At 43.1% G+C, this 24,114-nt stretch overlaps 1 protein-coding gene across 1 annotated transcript in view; it reads left to right on the forward strand.

Annotated features, from left to right (window-relative positions):
- Positions 1 to 416: 416 nt before the first annotated feature.
- The window catches only part of LOC147678384 (tRNA-queuosine alpha-mannosyltransferase-like), a 47,040-nt gene continuing 23,342 nt past the window's right edge, over positions 417 to 24,114 (forward strand). The window contains exon 1 of the mRNA XM_086945979.1: positions 417 to 443. The gene's annotated coding sequence lies outside the window, so the exon portion shown is untranslated. The remainder of the gene's footprint in view (positions 444 to 24,114) is intronic.

Genomic DNA, 24,114 nt, shown 5'->3' on the forward strand with positions numbered 1-24,114 from the left:
GTCCTTGGCTGAATCACGTTCAAATGAATCCTAAGCATCTGCCACAGAGCGATCTTCAGGCGCACCGCGCTTTTCGTTCTGCAACAGACCGGATTCCTTAACCGGTAATCAAAATACTGGATAAGTCCTTTCACCTGCAACCCCGTCAAATTTCTAATTCGATTTGCAGACCACATGCTATTTATGGTGAAAAACAAGCACTTCCGGGGCGGTGGGCGGTGCTTCCAGGGCCAGCTGCGCAATCTGTTCCGGGTCAGAATCCTTTTGTGGCCAATCGCAGAACAGATGAGGGCTGTGTGACGCCCAGTCCCTTCTCGTTTGCTTTAGCTTGTGGTTTAATGTGATGGGACTAGCCTGACTCCTTGTTTGTCTTCGCTGTTTGAAGTCACCTGGTGTCGTATGCGAGAGCGAAGCGTTGCGACTGAATGATCCTTCGTTGGGAGGTAAGACTGGCGCTCTGAAACTCTCCGGGATCACGGAGTCGAGTGTCGGCCCCACACTCATCTCCAGTAAAGTCACACATCTGAGAAGGAGAACTTCTGCATTGTTGTAGTAATAAGAAGAATGAAAACAAATCTCGTAGAAGTGGGTTCGTGGGTTTGTGAGTAGATCCCATCCTCGTCGCCAATTTCTTGTAGTAATAAGAAGAATGATGCATAGGAACTGTATGTATCTTCTTTATTCAGACAACTCCACAGCAATCAGAAAGTATGCCGAGAGACAAGCATCAAATTAATTCAAACATTCCAATGCAAAGAATTAAATACACAGAACTATGGAATTGTATTGATTCTTAATTCTAATGAATCATGCAAATTCAAAACATGACATACTAACTAACCACAATAGTACTTTAATATGAGCACCCACCACCTAAGGCCCACACATCAATATCCCTAGAATGTTTTTTTTCTAGTTACTCATGTAAGATGCTGGCGGCCCTAAACCATTTCGAACAGGCGCAGCAGCGAGCCTGGGATAGCATAGTGCCTGGTTTGCCTGTACTCCAAAACTTTTTGTAGTGGTTGACACCTGATGGCCTATCTAAAGCATAGTTAGTTATGCTGTTGCGAGACTGCTCCAAATAACAATGGCTTATTAGGTGATAACTCATTCTTAATTCTTGAAACACTAAAAAATCAACACAAAAAACAGTTCTCGAATGACCACAGCAAGACTTTCTGGATACTGTCTTGCAATATCACCTAAACCATATTGGCGTCAGAACGTACACATTCACTAATTTGTTCACATATATATTCACCTCAGTGATTTAAACCCAGCCCAGAGATCAGTCTGTAACCTACATGTCACTCATGCCTGAAATGTACATATTTTGCGAGCAATGAAAGCTAGTACTACTATGCACCTACCAGATCTGTTCTGTGGGGTATGGAAGACTGCGTGTATTGCTGTATGTGAGAGAGGGAAGCTTGCTTTGCTACTGCCATATTGTCCTAGTTCTGAAAAAAGGAAATCTTGAACTGCTGCTGCCCTATATGTACCTGTCCTCTGATGGCAAAGGCTGGGCTGTTCTAGCTTTACATAATATTATCAACAACAACAGTTCTCATTGAAATCATATATGTATACTTGATAACACAAAAGCACAATTGCACAAATATAATATAGTAGAATGTAAATAAAGAAAGCCGAAAAGGAGTGAAATTAGAACAAAAAATTCTTATATATCACACCAAGAATTTTAGTGTACAGTACGTCGTGTCCCATGGAAGACGTGAGCAAGAAAAATACACCTACTGTTGGTTCCCTGGAATTCATCAGGTATGCGCACCACCATGCTACTACTTACATACACAGTGGATCATTTTTGATCAACCTCACTAAGGAATCTTTGTGTCTATATATTTTTTCTTAGTTGGCCCTTTCAGTGTATGGTCCTGATGAGACCCCATATTGAATACAGCGTCGAAATGTCACAGCTGGTGTCAAATGAACTTTGTAACACAACCTTTTAATTGATAAAAGGATTGACTGATACCATGTGTATACACTTATTTAGATTTTTTTTTAAATATTTGGAAACCTCTTTTTGTTTGATTTTGTATATTTGTGATCTTTTTGTGTCTTTCTTGGTTCTGTCTTTTATGGGACACATTGTTCTGTACATATGTCTATATTACAATACACTTAATAACAGTAATATTCTTGGTATGATATAAAAAATTCTACTTTGATTCCTTTTCTGCTTTTTTATTTACATCCTACCACAGCTCTAATTGTGCTGTTATCAAATAAATATATATATATATAATTATATATATATATATATATATATATATATAATTTCCAATGAGAACCATTGCTGTTGATAATATTTAAGACCCTGGTTGTTATTGAGTAGGGTTGCCTTTGTCTTTTGATACAAGCCATAGCTCTACGGTCCTCTGAAGTTAGGAAGCTTGCACTGTTTGTTTTTCCAAGGTTTAACTCTTCTATAAAGAGAGGATTTTCCAGTGGTGTTACCCCATCTTATAAAAATACAATGACTATTTTGAATGCACTCGCTTAACATGCTCATAACAATCAGAAGCTATTGTGGACCAAGGGCAAAAACTAGTTGTGGAGCCCTGAACCAGAGAATCTGGTTTCAGTCACAGCTTCCCAGATTGACCAAACTGTGTGTCCCCAAAGGTAGGCAGAGGCTAAATTAGAGAATACCTTACTCTCTATTTATGGTAGTGTGGACGAGCAGTACGTCTTTATCAGAGGGTAGTGTTAAGCATTTATTGTACACACTCAGGCAAGAAATGAATTCACATACTCAAAACTGAACTCTGACAAATGTATTTTGTATAAAAATATTATTTAGTTGTATTTTATTTCTAGAACCAAGCCGGGCCAGGTACGGGTAAGTGTAATAGTACTTTGCCTGAATAATGCAGTTAAATACAGTTTTAATGCAGTTGAATGCACTTGGATTGGGTATAGGTAAGTCACTTGTTCCTAATCAGTTGAAATTTCTTTTAAAGTTACTTTTCAGATTACTTTGTGAGGTACTTTTTCTACTCAGTGTGATATGCCTAGATATCACACTGGGATATGTCTTAGATAAAAGGTGAGTAAGGCAGTTTTTATAAGTATACAGTTTCTTAAGGTTTCATACAATTTTCCAACTACACCCTTAGAACATTTTTCACAGTAAAGAAGTCAATTCAATCCTATGAGAGGAAATGAAGTTATCAGTTTACAGGTAAGTACTTAATTGTGGGGGTTGGTTTTTAGGGGTTATAACAAGGGTTTTCCCAGGGTCAAGGATTCACTATAAGAGCACCCTCAGCGGCACTATGGCTTTTGGTTGCAGAGTGCTGAGGCCCAGTGTTATCCAATGGGGGATACAGGGCTTCTGGTTGGTGGCTGCTCAAGATTAGGCCACAAGGTTGTGGGAGCAGAGCTCCTGGAATTAAGCTCAGGGCAAAGAGGGGGTTCAAGGTAGCATCCACAGTGCACCCACAGCGGTACAGGGGCAGCAGGGTGCTGTTTTGGAGTTTGGTGCCCTGTTGTTTTCAATGGGGATTCTCCGGTTGCAACAAACACTGCAGGCTTGGAGACAAAGATCTTCTGGAGGCGACCACCAGTTGTATAGGTAAGTTGAGATATCGAGGGATGCCGGGACACCGTTGGTAGGGCCACCCAAGGCCGTGGGGCATTGGGTGCAGGGGTGTCTTCTTGCGTCAGGTTTTCCTTACCGGCTCCAGTCGCGGTTGGGGGGATCCTCCAGAAAGGGGCTGCAGGTGTCGTTGGGAAACCTTAGGCAGCTCAAGGATCACCAGATTCCAGGTCCGTATCGCCGGAGAATTTGGTGTTAGGCCACTTGAACTCTGTCAGTGGGCGTCGGGCGCAGAGTGGTGCAGTCTTGCAGATTTGGCCAGAGTCTGTTGGTGAGCAAATCCACTGCTCACGGGAGACCAAGTCTGGTTGGGGAAGGCAAAGCAGGTCCTCCGGGTGGGGCTGCTGGCTGCAGGACACACTGGGATTTCGCTGGAGCAGGTCGAGGTCAGGACAGGCTGGTAGGGCTGGGACAAGTCCATTGCTGTACTCCTCCTCTTCTTCCTTTAGAATGGCTATTCAGTCCTTCTTCTTGTCCGAGGAAGCAAGGATCAGGGTTGCCTCTAAATACTAAATTTAGGGGTGTTTCAGGTAGGTAAAGGTTGGGACCAATGGGTCTCTCCCTTGTGGTGGGTAAATCCCTTATTATGCCACCCCCAGTGGGAGGGAGGCATAAGCCTCTCTCAGGTTGGCTGGGCCCCCCTCATCTTCAAGATGGCTGGGACTGAGAATTGTTCCTCGCCTCCCCCCTGAAGTGTGGGGTTGGCAAAGGTGGGCACACCTCAGCTCTTATCTTGGTTTTCCCGCTGCTTCTTTTGCCGAAAGTGTGGGTCAGAAACGATGGGGGCCAGTTGCTGGGAGCAGCAAATGGCTGGCGTCAAGCCTTTGAATCCTCCCCTTCGTGGAACTTTGCCCATCCTGGGGGAGGAGACTTCACCCCTCTGCCCAGGATGTGTGTTGTATTCCAAAGTCGGTGAATTAAATAGAAGTATTTGTACAAAGTTTAAATTTATTAAAAGAGCACAGAGATACAACAGCTTCTTCACTGCAGGCAGTTCACATCTGATTCATGGAATACAGACATGTCATAGAATACATCAGCAAAGAACTTTGAAGAATGCAATATACTTAGTCACAGATTACAATATACTGAAAGTGGCAGAACATATTTACAATAAAACATGCGCAGATGAACTCATCAATATATTCCTAAATGTTATAAATATATTCTTAAATGTTATTTAAGAATATAACACATCCATCTCCTTTATCACTTTAAGTTAATAATAACAAAACAGAATAAAAAACAAAATAATAACAAAAGTACCAGAGATCAAAAATCTCCACAAACATAGTCCTCCAAGTACCTAGGTGGGACTCTTGATCTTTGAGACCTAACAGCATTCAAAAGGTTGTCACCACAGTTAGATTGAATAGCATTAGGAAAATTATCATTGACTCCGGAGTCTTCCATAAATAAATGTGGATTCAAACCCTCATCCGTAAAGTCACTTACAATTGTATCTTTTGAATTCCCTTTCTTGTACAGTGCAACTCTCCTCAAGTTCCAATTTTCAGAATTATAAAGAGTCACATGTCTTTTGTATACATTTTTTACTTTGTATGGCGCATGAAATTTAGTAAATCCTTGACTAAGTCTTCCCGGCTTAACTTTTACCCAGTCATTTGGTGAAATATTTGACTTGTGTGATCATTTTACTGTTTTTCTCTTTCACTCGAAATATTAGCCAAACCAAGACGATCCTGCAACCATGCAGGATTCAATTTTGTACTAGTGGAGCGTCCTCTCATGCACAGCAAATGGAATTTTCCCTGTAACAGTATTTTCAGTTGTTCTGTACGCCCATATTGAATCATTCACCAATTTTCTTACATCACATCTACTCGCTATTGCCATTTGAATTGTTCCTTTTATCATGCGATTAGCCCTCTCCACAATACAATTCCCTTGTGGGTTGTATAAAGATGTCCTTGAATGTACAATCCCACAAGATTTCAAAAATCCAGTCATTTCATGTGAAACTAATTTTGTACCATTGTCCGTGATTAGCCATGTGGGAAATCCTTCTTCACAAAAAATTCCAGACAGTATGTTTATAGTAGATCTAATGGTGATTTCCATTACAAATTTCACAACCAACCAATTAGACATGACATCTACCATGACCACCCCAAATCTCAGTTCCCCACCCAAACCTGAAAGGGGACCAATAAAATATAAGCAAACCGTGTGCCATGGTAACCCTGGATCATCAATCTTTCCCATTTCTGATTGACCTCCTACTTTTTAACCTCCTTTCACTTTCCACACACGCCACACATCTTTCCACCCACTCTGACACTTGTTGATCAATGACAGGCCACCAGAAGTGTTCTCTCACGCTTTTTAGGTCGAGCAGACCTACCCTCAATGCGTGAGCATTGAAGGTGTCTGCTTCAGACCTATTGTGGCCCGTATTTAGGAATGTGGACAGTAATCAGACGCGCGCTTTCACATTGTCAGATTTCACCTCTAACTCGCTTCCCTCGCACGCATTAACGGCACAGACACAGCCATCCCCCACCCCTCTGCATGCACGCACGCACACGCACACATACACACGCTGCCGCCCCCACACCCCACACACACATACACACACACACACATACACGCAGACAGGCACAACGCACGCAGGCACATACAAGCGCGCGCACCCCCCTCCCCCCTCTTACAAACCCGCACACACACACTCCCAACCCCGCTCACCGGGCACAAGCAGGGCTTCCATCACTGGGGGGGCGGGCACCGTCAATGTGCCCCGACGCCCCCCCCTCACAGGCTCTTCTCGTCCTGTCCCTCCGTGTCAGACCAGACTCCGCAGCCCGCTCCGTTGTTTCTCAGCCCCTTCAGTGCGTGTCACGCCTCTCCTTTCTCCCGGCCGGAAATCCCTTTTGCGTGTCAGGCCTCGTTTTCGAAACTGAACTGTCCCGCAACAGTGTATATAATATCGGCAGTCGTTCTGCGCACTTGGTATTGCGGTCCTCGGCATTTGCAACCTTACACCCTATTATGTGTCTGTTATGGTCGCTCATTATATGTGTATGTGTTGCGTATAAAAATCAGTTTCCCCGAAAATAAGCAACGTTGCATTTTTTATACTGCTGGCCACGTCCATTATATAGAGCCTCTGTCAACCCTCCGGATATTATTACAGACATTTTTTCATTAAGCGCCTCTGTACTCCTATTCGGACCTGTGGGATCTGCAAACATGCCCGTCAGGAAGCAAGGTAAGCAGAGGACAAGTTTTCCTTCTGGTGTTGTGCATGCTTCGTGTGTATCTCTGATTGTGTGCGCGATTTGCAGCGGCTCCATAACGTCTGGTGCAGTTGTTGTTTTGAGCTCACAACCATCCCTTTCTTGGCCCCTTGACAGCTGCTTAGAGGCTTCGCAGTCCTACATCAGCATTTGCCATCTCTCCCCCAAAACAGAAAGTTGAGAGCCAGAGTGTACTCGTGGCTCTTTAAGGAGGGGCAGACCCTGAGAATGAGGGATACTGCAGCAATATGCGCCCGTGCATTCCTGCGGGCTGTAGAAGCCGCTTCCGGATTGGGAGCCTCTAGTTGGGATTCCTGGGCATTGATCCGCACGATGCCTCCTGCATGCTTAATCCCCCCCCCTGTTTAATGCTTTCGATTAGACGAGCTGTTCTTGCTGGCTAAGCATGAGGCGATCGAGCCGCCTGGGCAGAGTTTTATGACACGTCAATTCCCGGGACCTGTTGACGTTAATCTATCTACTTTACTTGCAAATGTACCGAGGGAGAAAGGCGTGTTGTTGTTTCTCCTCAGTGACATGGCTCCTTGGTTGGGTCCAGACACTAGAAGTTGTTTAAGTGACAGCACAGCTGCACGACGTGAGGGGGGCGTGTTTGGGTTCAAACGAGGGGCATGCTCACTCTTCGCCTTTCAGAAAGCTGTGGGCGTCGCAGGGTTGGTGTCGGGAAAGTGGATGCACAGTTGCATGTGTTGGCTACAAGAGAGGTCTATCAGTACCCTTAAATGGAACAGGCGATGTGTTGTGAAACACAACTCGAAATGTTTAATTTCAAGCCCATTCCTGTTTCGCTTTCCATTCAGATCCTCGTAGTTTCATTTGTTCACGATAAACACGGGGCTACACGTAACAGAATAAAACGGCTAAATAACAACAAAATAAGAGTTCCCAATTTTACATGGTCTCTGTGATTATTTTTTTGGCCTTCTGAGTCTTGTAGCCCTAGTATAAAACAGCACTACCAAACCCATTTTTTAAAGTTGAATTCTGGGTCATGTAGCCTTCAACAGAGGAATGGGTCTGGGAAACTTGATTGCTGCCAGATCAATCATGGGCTTCTCGCACTCCACAACGTGAGGGTTTTCTGTAGAGGGGGTTTCGGTTGCATACATTTTGTGTGTTTGTAAAGACGGTCACCTCACTCAGTGGCCTCTGACAGTTTCATGTGCTGGAATTTTCACCCAAAGGCCATTGATATCAAGTTCAATTACTTTAATTATGAAATAGAAACAAAGGTTACATCGCCCAGGATGCATTTGGTTGTCAGGTGAAAGTCCCAGACTGAAGAGAAACTGTTCTTGATGACAGAGAATGAGGTGGCCATACTCGCCCTGTCCACGCGGGTAGGACTCGCCTGCATCCACGCATGTGACCCTTTTACAGACTTGCATGACACTATTGTTTGGTACTTTCCAGATACGCAGAGAGCACTGTACCTGCTGGAGCAGTACTGGTCTAAGTTGAACCAGACTGAAGACAGTGGAGGGCAGAGAGGCACTAAACAGCGAGATGCTGCTAGCATTGAATCTCTCCTCCAGCACAGACACCGGCATCGCGCCTGTAAAGCACCTAGAGGAAACGTGGAGGGAGGGGGGCACTACTACATTTGCGGGACATTGCATTTCAGTCCAGTGATGTGGGAATATGCACCGAAATGAGTCCGTCTAACCTTCGATGTTTGGCACTTAGCAGGGCTGCAAAGAACATGTTAGGAAAAAATAAGGTGCTTTCTAAATGCAATGAAATCACTTGCTTAAACACGCAGAAGCGTCTCAACTTAGTAAATCAGAATACATGCTATCTATTGAAAGGGAAAGTTTTAATTTTACTACGATTGACCTCATTCATAAAATTATCTGTGCTCTTTCTTTGATATATCCTTAATTCATGAAACTGCATAATTTCCTGTTAAAAAATCCTACTTAATTATGCTGGTTAAACTCTGGAATAATAGCTTCCTCTTTGCAAACAATTTAGAGCGAGAAAATATGATACATTAATGAACCTTTTGCTCATCAGAAAGGTGACGTAAGATCATGTTGTGTAAGGGCTCATTCATCTACGTGTATCCCATTAGGTTTTCGTATGCAGAATGACCTGCAAACTACAGATTTTGGCCAATATCTCACAGTTTCCTCACATTTCAGTGCAGGGAAAGTTCTGAAAACCGCCAGGAACTATATAAGTACTACCACCCAGCCTTCCCAGGTTTTTTACACAGTGTATTGAGTTGGAGCGGCTCAGGAGGCTGGAAGCCAAAAGGTGGATTGATTCTGCTCTTATTGACATTGTTGTGTGCCTGGTTCACAGGAAGCTGTCTTGCAGATAGAAGTAGCTTAAACACTGCGTGAACATGATTTGGTTCCCAGTTTTATTTAACAAGCAGAGGTAAATCTGACATTGTGCATGCTATTGCTCAGTTATCTGAATCAGTGGCACATGTTGAAATGATTGAGCTGCAACAAGGGACTCAGGTTATTGGGGTTTATATTTCTCTATCTATCTATCTATTGCCCTCTCTCTGTCTATCGCCCTCACTCTATCTAACTATCGCCTTCACTCTATCTGTCGATCGCCCTCACTCTATCTGTCGATCGCCCTCACTCTATCTGTCGATCGCCCTCACTCTATCTGTCTATCGCCCTCACTCTATCTGTCTATCTCACTCCCTCTATCTATCGCCCTCACTCAATCTATCTATCGCCCTCACTCAATCTATCTATCGCCCTCACTCACTCTATCTATCTATCGCCCTCACTCAATCTATCGCCCTCACTCTATCTATCTGTCGCACCACCACAGCATCACTCGTCGCCACCAAAACATCACTCGGCGTCACCACTGCATCAGTCTGTGCAACCATTCAACATTCAACAACAACTGGTTCAAATATGTTCTTTCTATGTTTCACACTTTATTACAAATGTCACAAAAAGATGTTAATATTTCACTTCTGTTCTTGGATTTTCGTCACAATAAAATACACTGAAGATAATCTTCACAAAAGTTATTTACAAAAGTTTAAGCTATTGCCATTTTACATTACAATAACTTTTATTTAAGTCTTAATTATTAAAAAAATTTAAAAGCCATTGTAATTTTGATATCAATACATCTAAGTCACGTAAATACAACACAGATTGCATTACAAATGCTATAGGTGTCACATTTGCCAAAGTTAAAACTATTGGCATTGTAAGTGACAAAGCTATTTATTTCGCTATTTTCAAAACCAACACATAAACAAAAAATGTGTCATTTACAATACCAATAGCTCAAACTTTCCTAATGCTTGTTTTAGTCTAGGATTGGCCCAAATGGCCCTCATATGCCAATTCAAAAAAATCAAACCTAATTCCTTATGGTGGAATTATTTTGTCACCTTTCATCACTAGACCAATATCGCCATCAACAATGGACAAGTCGTCCAAGACCTTAACGAAAGGTCTAGCTGCAACGGGAAGAGTGCTTTCCCTTCTCCCCCCTTTAACTACCAAGTCCTTCACCTATTCCAAAGTCTCATCCTTATCCATACTTATTCTCCACTTGTCCTTACTTATCGCTCCTCCACATAACTCCATGACATCATCGCCAATAGCAACAGCCCCTTCGCTTTGAAACGATTCAGCATTCACTTTGTCAGCATCCTCCCATGGTAAAGGTAATCTGGACAAGCCATCCGCTTGGCAATTCCTCCACCCAGCTTAATACTCCACCCTGTACATATATTCTGAAAGCCGGGAAGCAAGTCTAGCCAGACGCGCAGAAGTCTTATGTGTACCACTAGGACTCAGGATTTTGAGAAGCGGTTTATGGTCATTTTGTAATGTGAAGTTGAAACCCCATAAATATGTCCTAAAATACTCAGCTCCCCATGCCTTGCCAATGCTTCTCTCTCCATCACTGAATAATTCCTTTCAGAAAATGTCAATGATCTTGAGGCAAAGGACACAGTCTTCAACTTACCATCATGTACCTGTGCTAGTACAGCTCCAATCCCTACTGCACTGGCATCAACAGTGAGAATGGATCTCAACTTTGTGTCAAACGGTGTTAAAATGTTCGCCTCACATATTTCTCCCTTGATTTGATCAAAGGTATTCTGTTGCTCCTTTGACCACACAAACTTATGGCCTTTCCTGAGAAGCATTTTGATGTTCTGTTTTTTCTTCAAAATTCTGTACGAATTTGGCATAAAATTCTATAAGACCCAAAAAAGATCTCAGTTGGTCCTTATCATTTGGTGCTGGAGCATTCTGTATTGCCTCTAACAAGTCACGTTTTGGTTTGACACCATTGACAGACAAGGTGTAACCTAAATATTCCACCTCCTGAACAGCAAATTTACATTTTTCCCTCCTAAGTGTAAGGCCAGCACACTCCATCTTGCTCAAAACATCCTTCAATACAAAATCATGACGCTCTCTTGTGTCCTCGAATACTAATACATCGTCCTGGAAATACACCACATTCTCTATTCCCTGCAACACCAACCCCATCATCCTTTGGAAGACTCCAGCCGCCGACGCCAGCCCAAAAGGCATCCTCGTTAATTGGAATATCCCCTCAGACGTAATAAACGCAGTAAGCTTTTTAGAGTCATTGTGCAATTTGATCTGATGATATGCACTACGTAAGTCAAGTTTTGAAAAATTTTTACCACCTTTTAAGCAATAAAATCAATTCATTTATATTCGGTAAGGGGAAATTATCCACCACAATATTTTGATTCAAAGAGCGTAAGACCAAACAGAACCTAAAACTACCATCCGGTTTGCTCGTGATCACCACCTGAGAAATCCAGCTAGAAGTTTCAATCTGTTCTATCATTCCTTGCCCAACCATCTCATCAAGCATGCTTCTAACTTTTTCTCTAGCTATGATGTGTACCTTCCTTACCTTGTGCTGTATAGGTATTGCATCTGGTTTAAGAATAATTTTGTGTACATATCCCTTCAATTCACCAATCTTCTCCTCAAATAAATTATTCATGCTGTTAACAATCGTTTCCGTATTCATTTCCTCTACAACCATGACTTATTGACTAGCCCTGGGGTTTATGATAATATGTAAATCGTATTGATGCCCCCACCCTAATATTGGTGGTCCACTTTGCGCTATATATATCTTACCTTCTACACTCCCACCCTGAAAGTGAATACTACCTAACATATAACCCAAAATATCAATCTTCTCACCTTGGTAACCAGCTGGGTTAATATCTTTGTGAAGAAGTTTTTCATTAGGCCAGTTCTGTTCATATACTGATCAAGGAACAATTGTCCAAAATGACCCTGAATCCACCATTAACTCAGCTTCCTTACCATTAATCTTAAACACCGCCGTAGGCCTTTTCTTTCTTCCCGGGGCCATCATGTCGTCCTCATGCTCAACACACAAAGTGTCATCCTCAACACACAACAATTTATTCATACTTTCAATCGTACACGTAGAAGGTTCACCAATCATCTGATTCATAATAGCCGCTACCCTCTGTTTATTATTTGACTTGCACATCTTGGAAAAATGACCTTTCTTACCGCATTTTTTACAATACTTATCCAATGCATAGCATTTCTTATACTCCGTAGTATGATAAGTACTTCCACATCTAGAACATATTTTTTCTGAAACTCTAGTTTGCTCAAAGTTTGTTCCAGAAGTAATATTATACTTTCCACTTGGAATCACTTTCTTCCCCATGCTTTTGTAACTCTTGTTACTATTTACTACAGCCACTTCTTCATGGGACACACAATTTAAGTCAATTGTACTTTTTTTCTTTTCCATCTCCTTCATACATGTTTCCGATTGTTCTACAACCTTAGCTATGTCAATCGCATTACTCAGTGTCAGGTTTTTCTCCGCCCTCAACCTTTCCTGCAATTTTTTGTTGCAACACTGTTCTATCAATTGATCCCTTATCATCTCATCCCTCATATTACCAAAATGACAATGAAGAGATAATTCACGTAGTCTAGTGACAAATTGATCAATGGTCTCACCTGACTTTTGTGGCTGTGTGTAAAATTTATGCCTACACATTACAATGTTCACCTCCTTAACATATTGTTTCTTTACTCTTGCTTTAGCCTCCTCATATACATTAGCGATAACCCTCCCTTCGGCATCTATACCCACTGGTAGAAATCTAAATGAATGTTGTCCTTCTTTTCCCAGCGTGCTTAACATTAATGCCTTCTTCCTCTCAGCATTAAAATTCTTACCGTCTAAGGCAATAATATAATTTTCGAAAATATCTATCCATTCATCCCACTCAATGGGAGGATCACCTGGTTGCTGAAGAAACAATTGAGGTAGAACAACAGTACTACTTTCCATGACTGTAAGTAAGTTAAAGTTATTCACAAAATATAATAGTTCACAATGTTTAAGGCTTTCAAAGTATATAGTTTCCTAAAAAAAAAAAAGTTGATCATAAACATACGTAATTTTCAATGAAATACGGTGTTCAGTACATACAAACTTAAGTCTACCAATAAAATACTTTCTTATTTTTAAAAAAAGTTTCTGTGTTGTATGTAAATTGGCCAATATTGCCTCTTCCTTTCTGTATAATCAATAGGTATTGCATTTAAAGTTTGTGTTGTATGTAAATTGGCAGATGTTGTCTCTTCCTTGTTGTGTAATCAATACATATTGCTTCCACCTTGCCGTTTACTTGTTTATTCAATCCGCATATTGTTCTGATCACTATTTCAAATTACAGTTTCCATCCCAAAATTTCCTATAAAGATCGTGCTGTATAATTTGAACAACAGTTATCTATAAACATTCAGCGTACATCGCTTCCACATCAAACTTCGTGGTCCGTTAACGTGAATATTACGATCATTGACTCCCGACGTTGTTTGTAATTAGTCTGGTATGCAGATTAAACAACCGGAACAAAATGGCTCCCAATGACGTATTACGTCTTTGCGCACTACGTGGACTACGTCGGAATGACGTTTTACGTTCCAACGCATAATGCGCTACTAGTAATTCGTACTCGTCACTTTGCCATTCTACACGTTGGTCATCTATCCACTGTTCCACGGTTGATGTTATTATTTGAACTCTAAGGTACGTGTGGCTCTCAGTATATATTCAAAGTTATAATGAAGTTTCCTTACCCATGCAATTCTCTGTTTGTGCCTCTATTTTGGATATGAATTGGCATCTACTGTAATATTCTCAAATCCAATACTTTTCGAGAGCAATCGCCGTAAACAGTTCTTTTAAAATATTTTTCGGTAACTGTAGATAGTCTTTTCATTTCTTGTACAATTAACAGCAATGATGAATTATAGTATTGTAATCAACATTGTGTATAATATGATAAGCCAATTTGTCACCATTTCAAATACCTTTAGTTCTCTTTCCAGTCACTTCGTCACGTAATCATAACATCTTCAACGTTTGACTTGAACCTTTAAATTCAGCCTTTAAAATCCGATGAAATATGAGAATTCAAAGATGCAGAGACGGTAATTGTTGCAAGCCTGTTAACGTAGCTGATATCTCCGTATCCAATTTGACGCATAAAAAAACCCCCACTGGTTCTCCTATTCTTTAAAATAAATACTTAATCCCTCTGTGCTCTTCTTTCTTTTTCATAAAGATCAATCGTCGCCAATTGTTGTATTCCTAAGTCGGTGAATTCAATAGAAGTATTTGTACAAAGTTACATTTATTAAAAGAGCACAGAGATACAACACCTTCTTCACTGTAGGCAGTTCACATCTGATTCATGGATTACAGACATGTCATAGAATACATCAGCAAAGAACTTTGAAGAATGCAATATACTTAGTCACAGATTACAATATACTGAAAGTGGCAGAACGTATTTACAATAAAACATGCGCAGATGAACTCCTCAATATATTCCTAAATGTTATTTAAGAATATAACAATGTGCTTTGTTTCAGGACCCAGAGAGCGGGAGGTTGTCAACCCAGGGGTTCAGAAACATGTTTAGGGGGGGGAGGGGGCAGCTGGCAAGCAGCCAGTTGGCCAAGGCACTAGAGTCAGGTCATTTTCTAGGGGTCATCTCTAAGATGCCACCTGAGTGCATTTTACATTAAATTTCACACTGGCATCAGTGTGGGTTTAATGTGCTAAGAAGTTTGATATCAAACGTCCCAGTTTTCAGTAAAGACATTATGGTGCTGTGGAGTTGGTAATGACAGACTCCCATATCATATACTCTTTATGGCTTTACTGCACTTACAAAGTTTAAGCATGGACATGGACACTGTAGGGTACAGGGCTCATGCATCTTTACCCTCACCAGTGGCTTAGTGCACCCAGCTACAGGGGTGGCTGACCTGTGCCATAGGCAGTGGGTTGTAGGCATGACACACATGGATGTGTGCCATGACGACTCCTCACTTTGCTCTGCACCAAAACTTTCAGCCTGCAATGGCAGTGTGTGTGTGTAAAGGTACAGAGCCTTAAAGAGTGGCACACTTAGTGTTGCAGTCCTTAGAGGCCTTTCCTTGCCACAGTACCCTTGATACTCATGGCACCTTTTACAAGGGACTTGCATGTGGCCATAGAGTTGCCAATTTAGGTGTGCAGCAGTACAGATTTAGGGAAAGAACATAGACCCTGGGTACCTGATTTGCAGGAACCCAGGGTCCACTTAGTCAAAGAGCATCAGCATCAGGCAAAAAGCTGGGGGGCAACCATGCAAAAAGGGGCACTTTCCTACAGTAGGTCCAGGATGAGCTATGAGCTGTGCTCGTCCGTGTCCATCTTTTCCAGAGAGGCTGTAACAAAGAAGGATCTAATCAGAATTATGGGACCTGGCCATAACTGCCTCACTACAGCTGCTCTGTTGGCACTGGTCGTGTGCAGGTGATGCTTTGATGTTGAGTGCATGGTTCACAGTCTGAAGGCTTAAGAACTCCTGCTTCCTACACCCTGGTTGCTGTGAGTGTGGCTAGTCAGCTCAGGCATGATTTGTTTAAAAGGCTACCATTACAGTGACTCTCCCTTAACCCCTTCCAAGCTGATGACGAGCTGGGCTCGTCATGGTGTAGCCTCCTCGTACACTGATGACGAGCCCAGCTCGTCATAACATAATGTCAAATAGCAATTCCCAGCACAGGAGGGGAATTGCCTTAGCAGCCATGGAGTTAAAAACATTCTGCACGTGCTGTTAGCCTTGCTAAAAGCATGTTGCAAGGCCTCTCCAAGGAGTGGGGCCAGAGGGATTTTGCCTAATTTCCCCCCCCAACCCCATTCTGAGGCTGATGAACATGCTGTATAGAACATGTACGGTTTCACAATATTTGATGTGAGATACCTAAATTCCTAGTGAAGGCTCCTGACTCCACAGGGGTAATATTGAAGTACCAAAATTTGATGATGGAATAGAGAAAAAGGGTCAGTTGCTTTGCCCTCCTGTTTTGAATCCTGTGGTAGGGAGACACCAGTAACTAACATCTTAGCTCACCACATACAATTCTAATATATGTCTGACATTTTAACAAAGGCAGAAAAACATTTAGACGTGACATAGCTGCTCCGATAGTAGGGAACCCATAATAGGAGTCTTACAGCCAGTGAACAGTAGCACTCTTGAATGCTTCCCAGTGGAAGATATGGACTAATGAAGCCTACCTCACTATGTAAGTGAGTGTTCATCATCCTATAAGAGCACATGCACGTATATTGATTCCGTAAGAGGTTTCGCAGTTTCATCCAAGAGTTTTATACTTCTCACATGTTAGTAAAAAGCATACAACAGTCTTTAACTCTTCTCCCTCTCTCCCTCTCTCCCTCTCTTTAATGTGTTTGCTATCTGTGTTGAACATGTCCTGTATGTTTGCGAGAATCATGTTCTATTCCTTCTGCTATTGCCACCTGTTCTTAACTTATTTGTGTTACGGACGGTTGCGCTGCAGCTATACGTGTTGTACTTTTATTGTGTTGTGAAGCTTAGTATAAAACTTTTCCATTGCGCATAAGCAATTCAGCTGCGGTTACTTCATTGGGACGTATGGACATTGCCCCCTTGTCACCCAGACCCCTATTAAATGATTTCTTTACTTTTGATTCCCAGCTGACATTGCTTATTATCCGTGGCAGTGCGCGGCATGGCCCGGGCAATTTGCCTTTTTGCAGTAGAGTCAGGTGAGGGTGGGCGAAGTCGGACAGGTATGGGGGTGGAGCTAGAATGGTTGATGTAATGGAGCACAGTTCTGGGCTTCCTTGGGGTGGAGTGCACATGTCAGTTTGGACAGAAGCCTTGCTCTACCAAGCCCGACATGCTCACTCAAACATAACGTGTATTTAGAAAGCGCACGTTCACCCAAGGGTATTTTGGCGCTGAGTAATAGATGTTTATTGTTAGCCAACTCAATGGTACTAATTTTATCGACCTCAGAAGGATGAAAGGCTGAGTGGACCCGTCAGGATTTGAACCTGTGACCATGAGGTCAAACTCAGGCCCCTAAAGTGGACTGATTAGCCCACTAAGCCAGCAGACCCGACTTGAACCCTCGCCTACCTGCAATCTTAGGAGCCTGGGTTGGATTACATCCATAGCCCCCAAGTCTCCAAAGGAGCGTTGGCAGCCCCTGACCAGCCAATCCTCACACTGCTCTCATGCTGTTTACAGCAAAGGAATAGAGCTAGGATTGGCTCAGTAGTCGCAGGGAGAGAGACTGGAGGACCGTCAGTGAACTCCTGCTGTGGAGGCAAAGTCCAGAGTGTTCTAGTGACAGACCGGACGGTGAGTGAACCTGCTTCAGCATTTATTTTTATTTGCGGTATATAGCTCCATGTGTGTTGGCTTGGCTTTTTATGTAAGGAACTTTGAGTCATCGGGCTGAAAGAGAGCACCTGCACTGTAACCCTCTAAACCTAGGCACAGCGCTCATTCTCCTGAGAAAACTACTCCACGTCATGCTCTGCTGCCTAGCAGCAGTCACTGTTGTGACTCCTGGTCTCTTGGGCTCAGAGCGGGCTATAACCGAAAAACTGAACCTAATTTCTGCGAAATGAGAAACATTGCAAAGCAGGGCTGGCCCATTCATTGCATTCTGGGAATCTTGGGGAACAGTACCATGCTGAGAGGAACCTTGCAGGTGGAAAGTGCTGCAAGTCCCAGGGATAGTGCAGCAAGGCCAGGAGGGAGAGAGACTGTTCCAAGAGAGAGAGTTCAGATTTGCCAGGGCATAGTCGCTCTAAAAATATAAACCTATTGTACATACAGAAAAGCTTTCTCCAGTAGGAAAATGTTGGTGCCATGGGTTTACTGCCCAGGGAGGAAGGCTTCCAGGTAAAGCAATTTCAAAACGCTGAAAACGTGAAAATATGTGGAGAGATTTTTGTTAATTTACACTTGCTGTATTTATTTCTCCTTATTGCTAAATAGTTTACAGGCAACTTAATAATAGATACATTGAGATTTATTAATTTATTAGGGACAGTTTTTTTTTGGGGGGGGGTTAAGTTTTGAAAAGCGGTCCTTCTATAATACGTACGTATCTTGGGCCCTTGCACTTTTCTTTCAATAGGCAGGTGATTTGTTAGGGTTGTGTGAATGCATCTGCTTATGTTTTTCTGCCCACAAGTTTCCCACACCTGTTTCAGTGGACATTGTTGGCTAGTGCTTGTTTGCTTATGTGTTTTTGTTTGCAGTGAAGGGATCACACAAGGGTAAAAGACCTTGCCAATTACAATGCCAATAGCTCTAACTAAAAAAATGCGAAACCTATTGCATTTCTAATGCTTGTTTTTCATTTGCTGGCTGACTCTTCAACCTGCTTGATTCAATCAGTTAATCGTTGCGTGAACGTCGCTAAATACTTTGTTGAGGTGACAAAGGTTGACGGTTTGAGCTGGAAGATTTTAGTCCGCTGCTCATGTGGATCTTCTTTCTCCTGAACTTATCATCCTTGCTCTTCTCCCTGTTGTCTAGCCTTCCGCTTCTCAGCTCTTTGCAGCTTGCACTACTTGCTTTTCGCACGTTCGCCCCACATGCCACTCTCCTAGCAGCACCTCGACTGCCCTGTGGGCTACTGGTGCATTATCTGAGGTCTGTGCTAACGAGAAACCTGTGTATTCACTCCAGACAGGATCCTGGAGACAAAGGAAGAAAACAGAACAAGAGTGAGGAAGAAGAGGGGGGTGCCTGATCCTTATGTTTCACTATAGGCTACAGCAAACTCGTCTTACATTTGCAGTTCCTGGAAAAAAGATTTTTGTATCATTTACAAATAACTTTAATACAATGGGTTCGCCAAAGCTGCTTTTGATCCGGTTTAATTCCCCACTTTTTAAACTGTTCACAACACTTATTGCAAATGGAATTCGGCTAATGTCTGTTAACATTCATCGCCTTTAAAATTAAATATCGAAGACCGCAGTAACTGGATGTATCAGTGGCAGCTGGCATGGCTCGCGGGTTGAGGGGCGGGTGCGGCGGGGGGGTACGCGTGGGTGCATGGAGGGGGTCGCGATTGCAGGAGGGAGTGATCATTATAAAAAACGTACCTTGGCGCCGGGTTCCGTGTCTGCTCCTGATCTCCTGCCTCCGACTTCAGGAAGAGGAAGCAGGCAGCCAAGATTCCTCCCCTAAGCTAATGACAACACTGCATTGCCTTGTGATTGGTCTGAGCGCCGTTACACTGCGTTCAACCAGGGGCTAAAAGTTCTCTTTTTTTATTTTTTTTAAAATAAATCTTTATTAAGGCATTTTCATTTTATCCCCTCCTTGATTTTGCATAAAAATCCCACATGTAGGAATTAAAACTAATATACATGACCTCCACCCCCCTCCCCACCCAAGCTTGAGTATATACATAAACAAAACAGACATGGTAGATGATACTTGACATTTTTGTTATCTTATGTTATGTTAAAAAAATGTGTTACCGCGCACGGACACCAATTGGTTTCATGGCGCTCAAAGACAAAGCGGAGATAGCAGAGCAATCGGGTGTGGACAGAGAGATTAATCATATGCTAACTGAAAAAGATAGGTTTTAAGAGATTTACGGAAAGTGATATAGTCAGGAGAGAGTCGGATTGAAAGAGGGAGGGAATTCCAGGTAAAAGGAGCAAGAAAGGAGAAACAAGAACCACCATGTTTTTTACGTTTGAACCTAGGGGTGATTAAGAGGTTGTGCGCAGAAGACCTAAGATGCCTCGAGGGGATGTGGCGTTTAAGACTGAGAGAAGGGAAAGCAGGGGCAAGGGCAAAAAGAGACTTAAAAACAGTACAGCCCATTTTGAAAATACAGCGGGAGGCGACCGGAAGCCAATGCAATCTCTTCAACAGGGGCATGACATGTTGGTGTTTTGGCTGTTGGAAAACCAATCTGGCCGCCTGGTTTTGTACCAGCTGAAGCCGATGGAGATGGCAAGCAGGAATCCCCACATACAAGCAGTTGGCATAGTCAATGCGAGAGGTGACAAGGGCCATAATAACAAGTATAAGAGCCTCTATAGATAAGAACCTCCGGATTTTACAAGTTCTGCGTAGGTGGTAAAAGCAGGCCGAGGTAACGGTGTTGATTTGAGGTCTCATCGAGAGGTCACTAGAAATGATGACACCAAGGCTCCTCACGGACTTGACCGGACAAGGTGGAGGGCCAAGAGCTTGGGGCCAAAAGCTGGAACTCCAAGGGTTTGAGGACCCTCCTGTCAAGACCAACTCTGTCTTGCTGGGGTTAAGCTTCAGCTGACTGAAATCATCCACTCAGAGATGGTGAGCATGGTGGATTGGAAGTTGGAGCGAGAGGAAGAAGAGGAATCAATAGGAAAAATTAGCTGTAGGTCGTCTGCGTAGTTGAAAATGGTAACAGGGGTGTGACGGAAAGAGGCTAAAAGGGGTTGCATATAAAGATTAAACAAAAGGGGCGATAGAGCAGAACCCTGGGGGACACCACAGGAGAGTGGGGGGCAGAGAAGGTAGAAAGCTGAACCGATTGGGAACGCTGATGGAGGAAGGAACCAATCCAGGTTAAGGCCAGGCCCTGGATACCCACATTTCTGACACAGTCGATCAAAATAGCATGATCGACCGTGTCGAAAGCAGCCGACAGATCTAACAGCACCAAGGCCTGGGCCAGGTTCCTATCAGCCCCCTGTCTCAGCGCGTCCATCACAGCCACAATGACCGCTTCCGTTGAATGGGCCGGTCTAAAACAGGCCTGCTGATCATAAAGGAAGTGAGATTTTTCAATGAAGGCGCTCAGGCAGCGGGTAACATGGGTCTCCAACACCTTCCCCAAGTAGGGGAGGAGGGAGATCGGTCGATAATTGCCTAGAACAGCTGGGTCCGAGCCTGGTTTTTTAAGAATGGGTACAACAACAGCTTTTTTGAAAGCATCGGGGACAGAGCCTGTAGCAAGAGAGTAGTTAAGAAGGTCTAATGGAGGACCTGGACAGGCCAGGAAAGCATCTTTCAAAATTTGAGGGGGGCAACAGTCAGTGGGGGAACCAGAACTTACTACATGTAATAAAGAAAAGAACTCAGACTGAGAAATAGGGGGGAATTTGTGCAACCGGCAGGGATTAGTAGGGGGTAGGACATAGGCATTAGGTGAGGAGGGGGAGGGAATATTATTTTTAATAGTTGTAATTTTATCAATGAAAAATAAATTAAGGGAGTCGCAAAAAGCCTGTGAGGGTTGGGGATGGACAGTAACACGGTCAGGGAGAGAAAGTTCAGCTTCAATAGAGAAGATGTCCTTAGTTTTAGAGGCTGAACTGAGGATTTTCTGGGAGTAGTAAGAAGATTTAGCCAATAGGATGGATATTTTGTACAATTTTAATAGATCCATATACGTGGTTCTTAATAAGGGGTCATAGTTTCGTCCCCCCCGACGCTCAGCTTGTCTGAGGGCTAATTTGTCCAGTTTTAGCGTCATGTGGGCGTTTAGTTCTGATAGTTCTCACAGGAGCGACCACATCACTGGCTTGTGTCAGCCATTGATCAAGAATGGCGGTTTGCGTGTTAATATCAGTAGTGCCGCTAGGGAGTGTTCCTCAAATGATTTGAATCTTATATTGGAGTAAAAAATACCACACTGGGTGATCCCTGCCCTTTGCCACCTTATCATGCATGCGTCCCTAAATGTTTCTGGGAGGTTGGTATTTCCCACTAACGTTGTGTAGTAGGAAAATCTCCTGGGCATGTTCTCCATGCAGGCTGTAATGCAGCCTGCATGGAACAGAGAAAGTGGGCTTGACTGGTTTGGGTGGCCCGAGAGGGCACACCAAATAGTCATTGCACACTTACGAATGGGCAAACCACTTCTCCCCTGCCCTGCTCCAATAGCAGAGCAGCCCGTAAAGCAGCACAAACATACAATGATAATTGAAAGTTATTATCATTTTATGTTTTTGCTTCTTGCACTGTTTGAAAGCAGTGGGGCGACGCTCCTCTGCCATAGCGGAGGAGCCGCTAACTACATCTACATGGAGAGGCCAGTATGTACCACCCCTTTACTCGGCTACTGCATAAAACAGCACAAATGTTGACACAAGCCAGAACCCGTACTAAGGATTACAGCTGAATGCACATTTGAGACCAGAGAGAGGGGAGTACAATTTAGCCTGTACCGTATCATAGGGTATACTATGGCTGAAACCTCAGAGCAGTAATTTGCAGTTCATAGTATCACTTGGGATCATGACCCCTCAAACTTGCCCAAAAATGTAAGAGAAAAGGGAACCTCATGGAAAAAGAATCCTTCCTTAGTTCTGGTAAACCCCAAGTGTTAGTACAGGACTGTTTGGAGTAGCAAAGAAATTGGAACATGCACAAGTGAGCCAAAAAAGGAAGTTTTAGAAAGCATGACAGACAGGAGGGAGCCTTCATCAAGGACCACTATCTGAAGAGAAAGTAGAAGTGACCATAAGAAGCTCAGCCACTCCTGCGCTGCATGGATGGGCCTGTAAGCAAGGCTTCTTAGAGTACTGCGCGTTACAAATAATGAAGAAATACGCAGAGATCACAGTGAACGGAGGAAGGGGCTCAAATCACATACCACAGAGTTTGCTATGTCAAGAAAATCTGAACAAAACGCAGGGTCATAGCTAACTTTTTATTGGTGACCCCTGGAGAAGCTGTTCCTAAATCAAGGCTTAGATTTTACTGTGGCTTCAATTGCTACACTAATTAGAACTAGGGTTGCCTTCACCTACTGATCAGGCCGACTCAGGGTAATGCATCAAACATCATTGTACCAGGCGAAGCCATTGGTCCCTGTACAACAGCATCTCGCCATGGTGAAATCCTGGTTCCTATCTGTCTAAACCTTATTTTATAATTCATGTTCTATTTAAACGCTTGCTCCCTTTAACAGGTTGGTGACTAGAAGGTACTCGCCACGAGCTCTCTTGCATCCTCTGCCATCAAACCTATACTGCTTCGCCACACACACAGAAAAAGCACGTACCACTTAAATGTGAGCTTGGCTTCACCAGCGCTCTACTTATGTCGCTGACCCTCCTCGCATACCGCCTGAGTAGGGTTTCTCAAGTTAAACAAAGCACAGGCACAGTTCACTGCCATTTCCACCAAACCGAATGTGTTCTGCATACGTCCAGCATCTCTTGCATAGCTGAATCTTTGGTACAAGTTACAAGATGCATATCTGACCTGTTTGGCCTGGGAAGTATTGGTCTTGGAAGTTATAGAAGTGATAAGGTTACCTTTCACCACATCAAGAAGCAAAACTCCTATTTATGCGTCATTATGCTGCAGATAATTACTGCTGTGAAAGCAAGTTAAGTGAAAAAAAGACGAGTGTGGCTAGTAGCCATGAAAATGTGGCAACAGCACTCTTTGCCAAGCTAGAGAGTATTTTGTCACTTGCAGAGATATGTATGCTTTTCATTCCGGCGTGTAGCAAAGCACAGGACTGGCTCCAGTGTGGGTCAACCTCTAGTTAGGAACTGATTGCACTGCAGGGGCTTTTGTAAGTAAGATTCTGGGGAGTATGGACAAAAATGAGAACACCTTCAGTTAAATCATGAGCACAGATACTTTCAGCCGCTGCTGAGAGCTAGGCGGAGAATATTTAACTTCAGGCTGGACAGGCAAAATTCTATAAGTCAGCATGTTCGGAGCACCATATAGATTCTTAAATATAACAATCGGGTATTTTATTGAGACTTAAATTAAACTGGCAGAAACTGATGACCAGGGAACTTGTTGGAAAAAGAATTACTCTGTTG

The sequence above is a fragment of the Lissotriton vulgaris genome, chromosome 12, assembly GCF_964263255.1.
Source record: "Lissotriton vulgaris chromosome 12, aLisVul1.2, whole genome shotgun sequence".
NCBI classification, from domain to species: domain Eukaryota; kingdom Metazoa; phylum Chordata; class Amphibia; order Caudata; family Salamandridae; genus Lissotriton; species Lissotriton vulgaris.